Source organism: Anguilla rostrata, chromosome 1 (genome assembly GCF_018555375.3).
Source record: "Anguilla rostrata isolate EN2019 chromosome 1, ASM1855537v3, whole genome shotgun sequence".
Classification (NCBI taxonomy): Eukaryota; Metazoa; Chordata; class Actinopteri; order Anguilliformes; family Anguillidae; genus Anguilla; species Anguilla rostrata.
Genome location: NC_057933.1, coordinates 17,819,170 through 17,828,693, shown reverse-complemented (window position 1 = coordinate 17,828,693; position 9,524 = coordinate 17,819,170).

Sequence of the window (9,524 nt, the reverse complement as noted above, 5' to 3'; positions counted from 1 at the left end):
CATCAATCCTAGCCTGTGGCACCACTTCAGAGTATTTGCACTTTGGTTGCTCAGTGGTGTATGGGGAGGGGTGGGGAGGGGAGGGGGGGTTCTTATTTTAAGAGCTATGCCCCCACTGAGCACCCAGTCAGGTATGCTCTGCATGCCAGAGGGCGAAAGTGGTGGCTCCCTACAGCACTCGAGGACTTGGATTTGCATACGCCCACACAGACCAAACTTATTCCACATACACATTACTTTCTACCACAAAACAAGCCTGACATAATGTGTTCCTTCCAGTGTGCTGGATGATAAAGCGAAAGTTAGCTACACATGTATAAATTACTGTTTCCACAGCTTGTCTAGCTTCACTCAGTTTGCCACCTACTCTTTTATAGGATCTTTGGTTTATGACTTCGGGCCAAAAATCAAGGTGTCACAGCCCTGAAACAGCGAGTCAAAGGTTTGCAGAATGAACACAAAATAAATACAGTATATCAGCAGATACCTGTTCATGTAATGGGAGTACTGCACTGCTTTGTCTGGCTACAGTAATACTGAAGATTACATTCATCAGAACGGTGCATTAATATTCTTGAAATCAACTCACTGGCAAATATATGAAATTTCAGTGTGTATGCCAGATAAAATGCTTGTCTTTTTAATTGTGACTACAGACGTTTTTCATTTTCACTGCAGTTAATTTGATTTGGTTTATCAATGGCCTATTCTTTTCCTGGGGTGCTATGTTTTAATTAGTTGGGGCTGTGCTGTGTTAAAGAAGCGTGAAAGGATTAAACTCAACTCAAGCAGTTACCTTGAATTACTTTTCCTCTAATGTTAAATTTGTATTGGCTTCATTGACATGACACAAGCCACTATTTGTCAGGGAGTTGCAGTTAATGTCCACACAAAGGGCTTCACAATGGAGACACAGCATTTTCAACATAGACATCCATGCAGTATGCAGCAACAGTACTGTAAAATAATATAAAACGTCACACAAAATGTGGTAGAGCCTGGTTTGGGTCTGAGTGGCCAGAGTAACTGTTGTGGGAGCAGTTAAGACGAACACTGTGAGCATGCAACAGTTAGTTACTGTCACTGTCTGCCACCACAGCAGCTATGCACAGACTACATCCTGCAAGCAGTTCTGAAATACTCTGCAGGGTAGGGGGCAGGGCTTACAGCTGGGAGGGGGTAATGGGGACCTCAATCAGGAACCTCTGGTCAGGTTCAGAATGACGGTTATTAAGCCGAAACACACACAGGCACAAACGTACAATTTCATTCCATGAGTGCCACTCAGTCAGCCTGCAAATACAAGGAACCAACATAATGAACCTGATTCAAGAGACTCCTTAGGGCAATACTTTGAATTGTTTTCCAATGCGACAACTTTTTTTCTACCACAGGAATGAAATGAAATCAAAGATGTTGCAGGAAGTTGGCCATTTTGATCAAAACACATCAGAAGCAAGGTCCCCTGAGCTTTTTCCATATACAGTATAAATGAACCCAGTGGGACTCGCTTTCTTTCGCATTATTGTCAGTAATAAACACAGCAGACATTCACATCATAATCCTCCAGAATCCCTGCTGGCCAAGTGCATGGGGGAGGGGGCTACAGATAGTCACTATGGAAAAAATGAGTGGACTGATCTGCTATTGTTTCTAACCTGAGACTCCAACCTGTGCCAGATAAAAGCTGCTGGACCAAGACTGCACACATGACACTTGCCGTCTAACACAGTTTTTCCAGTCCCTACTGTGTATGCTTTGTGCTTCCACCTGATCGAATCGTTTAGTTTGATATAGGAGTCTAATGAGTGGTCCCTTTTTCAAGTCCCTTTGAGAAATATGTTGCTGGAGTTGTGTAGTTGTTTTTTCTTATAGCTGCTGTCCTGCTTTTTTTGGGTCTTTAGTGCTTTGTGGTCAGAAATGAGGTTATTAATTGTGACAAGCAGCAAGATTCATCTTTTTTAGGTTTTGACTCTTTATTTAATGGAATACACAATTCAGTGAACCCCAAACAGACTTTCCCAGATTAATCTACTACTGTATCTCAAAAAGGTCTGTTTCCCTTATTGTATTGTATGTACAAAGCCAGAAGTAATTAGTTAATGCCAACAAAAATCTGATTTTATAGAGTGAACAACACCTGGGGTTGATTTGTTTTGACACGTTTAACATTACACTGTAGCTTGTACACTGTGAAACCTGGCAAGGCAGGCTTACCATTTGGTGCAATGCAGAAACCATTACATATTATCATTACAATATATTTCTCCCTCAACCACCAATGAATACATATTAAAATAAAATATTTACTACTGCTACACTGCTACTCCACCAGAGAACAAAAAACAAAGGACTTCTAATATGTAACCGAGAAAAATATGTAAAGTCCCATCAGTTAGATGAACACTCTAGCTCATGCAGAAGAATCAGATTGTACCTGTGACTTCCTCTCAGCCTAACACTGAATCACCTGAGAGTAATCACTGTCACAATTTAACCAATGGAACTCCCTTCTGGCGGTGTTTTAACGAAAGCAGAAAAATGATTGATTGTGGCCATCCAGCAGCAGTACTGAGCAATCCTGCTTCCTCATTCTCTCTCTCTCTCTCTCTCTCTCTCACTGTGACCCCTGTCTCCATGGCAACCCACAGTATTCTAGGTGCAGATGCATGTGATGTTTACTGGCCCAAATGGTGGATCAGGTCTGGGAGATCATATCTAGGACAGAAAAATATTAAAACCTAATGAAATCTCATTCCACACTGTGGATAGAATGCGATGACTGTGACTTCTTCATATGAAAATTTCCCCCTGTGCACTCCTGTGAAAAAACACAAAGCATAATTAAGCCGAGAATGCAACTGAATTTTTCCCTGAAATTCACAGTGCAAATCAAATTTTCACACACAGAGGAAAATCTAATGACCCTTGGGCACAAACTTCAAAACTTCCATGCTATGTACAACTTAAACCATACTGGTTATACTTTTGAATAATGGGCTCCATTCTGTCTTGTCAATTGTTCAAAGTATTTTAAAATAAGAACTGTACCTCAGATTATTCCAACATGTTTAATTCCATTGAACTTTTACTGAATTGTTATATTTCCATTTTCTTGATAATTTCATTTGTTTACTGTCATTAATAATCAGGTCACTGTTAGCATTTCATATTTTTTAGGCAAAGGCTGAGTTTATTTTAACTGACTTGTTACACTTTTATGTAAATATTTTTGTGAATGAGTGTATTGACTTTAGAAATGCGTGCAAAGAGTGTTATCCTGCTCTTGTTTGAATGACAAACTGCAACGCTTAGTAGGGCTTTATAGCAGGCATGTTTCTCATTTCTCATTACTGTCATTGACTGATCCTACGTCAAAATATTTTTGATAAATGCATGATACTCCCACACTAGTGGCTGTCACTCAGCAGCCAAAGATCAGGATAGTAAATATAGAACTGCTGAGGGACGTTAATGGGTTGCACAGGTATTTTATTTTTTATTTAATTTTAATTTTTGTGTTGACTATTATTTTATGTGCACTGGCTCTTCAGACCGCTTTGTGCAGGTCGAGGCAACATTAAGGGGAATCCATGTTACAAGGATCAAAATATAAAAGTCACTTGTACACAGTATAATGAGGTCCTGATTGATTTTATTTATACAGTGATTGAACGTCCTGTCAGGAATCTCACTGGATTTGGAACAGGTTTCCAGGGATGCATACACCGACTGCAAATGAAGGGTCATTAGCAACTTGCTCATTCACCCATAGTCCTCTTATGGGGATTCCTAAGGCGTCCTGTTGGGTACCTCACCTTTTTTTAACCAATAATATGCAGCCATGTGGATGGCTATTTTTTCTACATTTGTGGTCCATCTCTAAGGTTTATAACACTGCCTGTATTGTTGCTTGTTACAAGAGAGCGGTCTTTATGTATCTGCTGTGAGTGGAATTCAGCATGGCTCACTGACAGACAATTACGCAAATCCCCTTTTTGTCATTAGATTTGATTTGAGATGTGTCTCTCTTAATGAATATTTCTCATATCCATGGGTAAACAAGGAACACAGCTATGGTTATGATCGATGGCAGGGGTTGGTGGTGCTGGCGATGTTGACGCTGGCTGTTTGTTTCCGTGGTGAGAGGAGCAGACTGTTGTGCAGCCTGCCCGGGGCGCGGGGCAGAGCGGGGCCGACCCGCGGAGCGCGCCGCAGTCAGGGGGGTCACGCCGCGGTCCGGAGGTCACGCCGCGGCCCGGCCTTCACCGCGCTCCCCGCGGTCTCGGCCCAGCGGACGTCAGCGCGGCCCTGTCAGGCTGCATTTCTGCCCCTTTGATCCTCCTCTTCCCCTCCCCTGGCCGTGGCGGTGTGGGCCCCGGCCTCGCTCGGGCCCCTCCGCTCATTCCAACAGCGGGGCACTGCTGTGAGCCATTACTCCATGGGGTCAGACCTCGTATTCACTCATGTGCTCCCGTAGGACTGTGTGTGTGTGTGTGTGTGCATGTGCGTGTGTGTGTGTATGCGTGTGTGTGTGTGTGTGCATGTGTATGCATGTGTGTGTTAGCATGTGCGTTTGTCTACATGTGATTGACTGAGGGGTTCATCCTTGTTTATCATGTTTGTATCACATTAACATTAATATACAATGCCTGTAAACGTAACCTTATAACCGGTGAGGTTTCGATACAAGCTCGTTGAGCTTATCTCACCTGCACATGTACTACTTTCTTTTATTTGTTGTATTTCTTTTTTCTTTTACTGTGTGCAAATAAACTAAACTAAATTAAACTAAGATTCATCCTTTCAAACTGAAATGGAGAACTTTAATAGACTGGAAATAAATGACTTTTCTGATCACAGTGAGGGATGGCTTAAATCACTGAGGCTCCTGTGTGGCAGGTTGAACATATGGGGGAGGGTGGTTGTTTGTTTACTGGCAAAGGTCTGAAAGCGTGTTGACATGAGTCACAGATTAAAAGGCACATGGGTTATTACTATGGCTCGACTGCAGTGTTTTACTGCCAACACAGTGATTGAGCCCTGTGCAGGCAGTCTGTCACACAGGAGATTAACCCCCTAAGTGAGAATCTGCTATCTGAATCCCCATCTCTGCTGGACAACGAGGCTTTGAAGAGTGTTGAAATGGTGTCTACAGGGTTGGAGTCCTGATCGATGTGGTCACTTCTGGCACTACGATCCTTACTTCACTCTAGTGTGTTTCTTTTGCACCTCTGCACCGTGAACTAATGCACTTGTTGTACGTCGCTCTGGATAAGAGCGTCTGCTAAATGCCTGTAATGTAATGTAATGTGTCAGCTGTGCCAGGTTTGAGGAGGGCATATCTCCACATGCCCACTGACAGTTTATGCCTGGACCTTTCATGGCCTAACCCAACCCACCTTCAGAAGGGAGCCCATAGGTTTGATGGGTAAACCCTATGTCACACATCTCTCTCACGGAGAGAGAGAGGGACTTGAGAGAGAGACCAGGTGAGTAGAGGAGATGGACCCAGCCAGTGTTTTTCTTTCTCTTCAAATTCTCTGTCAGGGAGGGAGAGGGTAACGTCTCACCCCACCCCATTGGGTGCGGCTGAACTTCATTGCGAGCTCCTCCTTTAACGGTCGCCAAAGGCAAGGAGATTTTCTTCATTTACTACTATCATTTTCTTGCTGTCATGTTCCGTTTAAAAAGAGGGAGAATATTTATTCACTGACAGCTCCCCCCACCCCCCCACCCCACACTCACACACCACCCCTTGGCGCGCTGAATTTTAACAACTTGAGTTTCCATGCCGGCGGTTGATGCCTGCCTGGTCAGCGCAATGAAACACCGCCAGAGCTGTTAAAGCCCCTGGGCTCTGCACCCTGTGTCTCTCCCTACTTACAACAGCAGGAGTCCTCTGTCTGACCTTGTTACTGATCCTCCTCAGTGTTGTGGTCCACGCAGATTTTGCTTGCACTTCCTCAAGGTTGAAAGGGCGTCTGTTTCCCGCTATGCCAGCAGTACTGGTCTTGCAGGTTCGATTCTCATCCTGGCTGCTACAGCCTTCATCGAAGTAATGAGAGACTGAATTGGTCCAGTAAATATCCAGCAAACATATTGTCCAACAAGGGAACATAAAATCAAAGGCCTCTGCCAAGCAAATAGATAATAATAATGGGGCCTAATTACAGAAACAACAAAGCCATAAAAGGCCTTGTGTTTTGGACATTAATGGCCTGTTCATGAATAATTCTGTCTGGTGATGACCTTCCAAAGCTGGTTAAAAAAGCCAGCACATGGACAGGCTCATTTCATACTTAAGCTATGAAAACCTTTTTGCCCAGAGGATGACACAGAAAAGAGGAAAAAGTTTAAAGCTACTCTTTCCGTGGAGATATTTACATCTGGGGATACCTCGACATACGGGGATTCCTTTCTGTAGCTATAACCCATTTAATGAGGGAATGCATTTTCGGAATGTCCAGTATGTTCAAATATGTAATTAAACTGTATTTAACGTTAAAGTAATTATATAAGTATTTTGAAAGAAGTGTAGTCTTTAGCAGACAGTTTAGAATTTCAATGGAAAGTGTGTTTTATATGGTGTTGTATTATTATTTTATTATTTTTTTGCATGTATAATTTCAAGCCCCATCTCAGCCACTCCCACAGATCCATATCTTTGGAGTCATTGCTCTTAATTGTGTGGGCCTTTTTCACTGTTTAAACATGGACTTTCGCAGGGAGCAACCTATCCATGCATGAGGTAGTTATACAAGAGCAACTGAAAGGAATCTCCTTAGCAAGGACTGCAAGAACAAGTGATTCATTCTGGACTATGTAATGTAGCGATCCTCGTTACCTGTAATCTTTCAGTTATCATGTTTGGCTCACCTGCTTTTATTAGGAAAAAATACTGTCACACTCCAGTTTGGTGTCTCTCAGCACCTCTGGCTAAGGCAGCTTTGGTCAAAAAAACTCGAAGTAGCATTCAACCAAACTTGAATGCTACTTCTGTGGCAAGGTCAAACCTCCATGGACTTATACAATATTAACAATTCTGGTACAACCATGTTCTCATCTTTTCCAATACAGTCTCACAGCCTGGTATCTTTTTTACCTTTATCGCTTAAAACAAGATGAAATTCAGAAAGTGAAATGTACTCCATGGAGAATTATCCTTAAATCCCTTTCTGTCACCCCTCCCCCTGCTGCAGCTCTCCCTTTCTATGCCCATCTTCCTCTCCCTCTCCCTCTCTATCTCCCTGTCTCAACATCTCTCTCCATCTTCAGCACCCCCTCTCTCTCCCTTTTCCTCTCTGTCTCCATCTCTCTATCTCCATCCCCCTTCCCTCTCTCTCAACCTATCTGTCTCTCTCTCCCTCTATCACTCTCTCTCCATCTCTCTCTCCACCTCACAGAGCATGGCTAGGGGCTGCCAGGCTGCAAGAGAGACACATCTGTCACCAGAGTGAATGCCAGAACTGCAGAGCACACAGTAACAGCACAGGGGATGTGGAGTGCAAGAGCCAGAGACAAACACACACACACATACACATGGAGGCACGCGTGTGCTCATGCATACACATACTCACACACACGCACACACGCACACCTGCACAAACAAGCATATAGACACAGATGCACACAGACACTGGCACACTAACTCACACACGCGCACACATGCCGGATGCACACACACACAAAAAAACACATACATTTCTCATCAAAGCCATGAGAAATAATGTGGCGTATCTTCATACCCTTCAATGTCCCAGAGCTGGTAGTATTACTGGCTGGTTTTAGTATCTCCTCTTTGGTTACAGTCATGATGTTTCTGTCTCTTGATACCTGGTACGTAAAGTTTTATTTTAGTTTTTAATTATGGAAAAAATGTCTCCCATGCAGAGTTTTCTAAAGTTCACTTAATCTATTAAAGGACATTGGTTAAAACACTCTGAAGTGACAAAGTATGCCACATGGTGTGATCTCTCATCGTCATGGCAGCTCTCACCAACTTGGGGTAATGTTCTAGAACTTCCTAGATGAGGGGCTCCAGGTCAGTCCATGCATGTCCTGTTGTCTGAGGCCTGGTTGATTAATCCTGCCCGACACCAGGCATGACTGACATGGAAGAAGAAGACGGGACTGATTTCTGCTGAGGTCTGCACAATATCTGTTTTCCATCAGTCAGAACCCTAACTCTCTCATATTTACTTATAGCTTACACTTTATCTTAGGCTTGTTTGCCTGGACCCAGCACAGCTCTTTGACCTTTCTACTTAACTTCAGAAAGGTAAGTGTTTTCAAGATAACTGGCCTAGCCTCCTTAAACATTGAGACACAGCAGTAGACTCGACAAATGGGGTCTCTGAGCATAGGGTCTCAGGGTGTTCACATTTTAAAAGTGTGTACCCCAAGAATCTCCACCTACCTGTGGTAGTCTGCATGTTTTCCTTAATCAACTGTTGATTCAGGCAGGCGGCACAATATCCTCACAATGCTCACTGAAAGGGAAAAGGAGATTAGGGTGTATAAGCTCCTCTCATTATGAGATACACCTAGGCCATGTCTTGCAGTGCCCATTGCCCTAGGACTAAAGCCCTTTGAATTGCAATTAAGGCACTAGGCAAATATAATCCATATCAATTAGCGTCCCTGTGAAGTCTAGGAAAAAGAAGTTATGCAATTCCTGGAAATTCCCGCAAGACACAGGAACCAGGGTGGGAAAATGTGCTATTTAATCATAATTAGGCCAGAGAAGAAAACAAATATCTTCCCCAAATTACCGAGCTTTCATTTTGAGCATGTTTACGAAGACTTAAACGTTCCTCTCTCTCTCTCTCTCTCTTGTGTTTTTCTGTCTGCTTAAGACAGTAATTATGCTCATCCTCATTAAGAAATACATCACTTCTGCGCCGTGTGTCAGCAAAGTGAGTCATTGTTCAAAAAGGGAATTATAGAGGCAGAAACGATGCTCCACAAACCATCTGCCCATGCTCTTCTCCCCTGGCCCGCTGTGTCTGCAGGGCGGTGCAATTAGGAGGTGAACAAACAGGGTTTTTCTCCACTGATGATAAGTTAAAAGCCACGAGGAAGGAGGGAAGCAAGCAAAGGGCAGTGGCGAGTTGGGTATGTGTTACGTGTGTGTGTATGTGTGTATATGGGGGGGGGGGGTGCTCGCGGTAGCGAGCGGGGGTCGAGCGCACACCGCGGGTGCCCAGCTGCTCGTGACAGACCAGCGTGTCAGGCAAGCGGCGTCCTTTATTCTGCTGTCCTCAGTCGCTGCTGCGTCCCAGCGGAAGGCCGTTCCCCCACAATGCCGAGTGAGATCAGTACAGGAGATTAGAAAGCAGCAGGAGCATGACATTTTATGTCAAGAATAAAGTCACCGGCAGGAAATGCGTCAGCGAGCGAGCACGGTGTCATTAAGCAACAGATTTCGGGGTGATTTTTTGACTGTGCTTCGTTATGTTGTGATTTCTATTTCCAGTTATTCCAACCTCATGCCATCCTCATAAAAAAAACGTAATTCATGG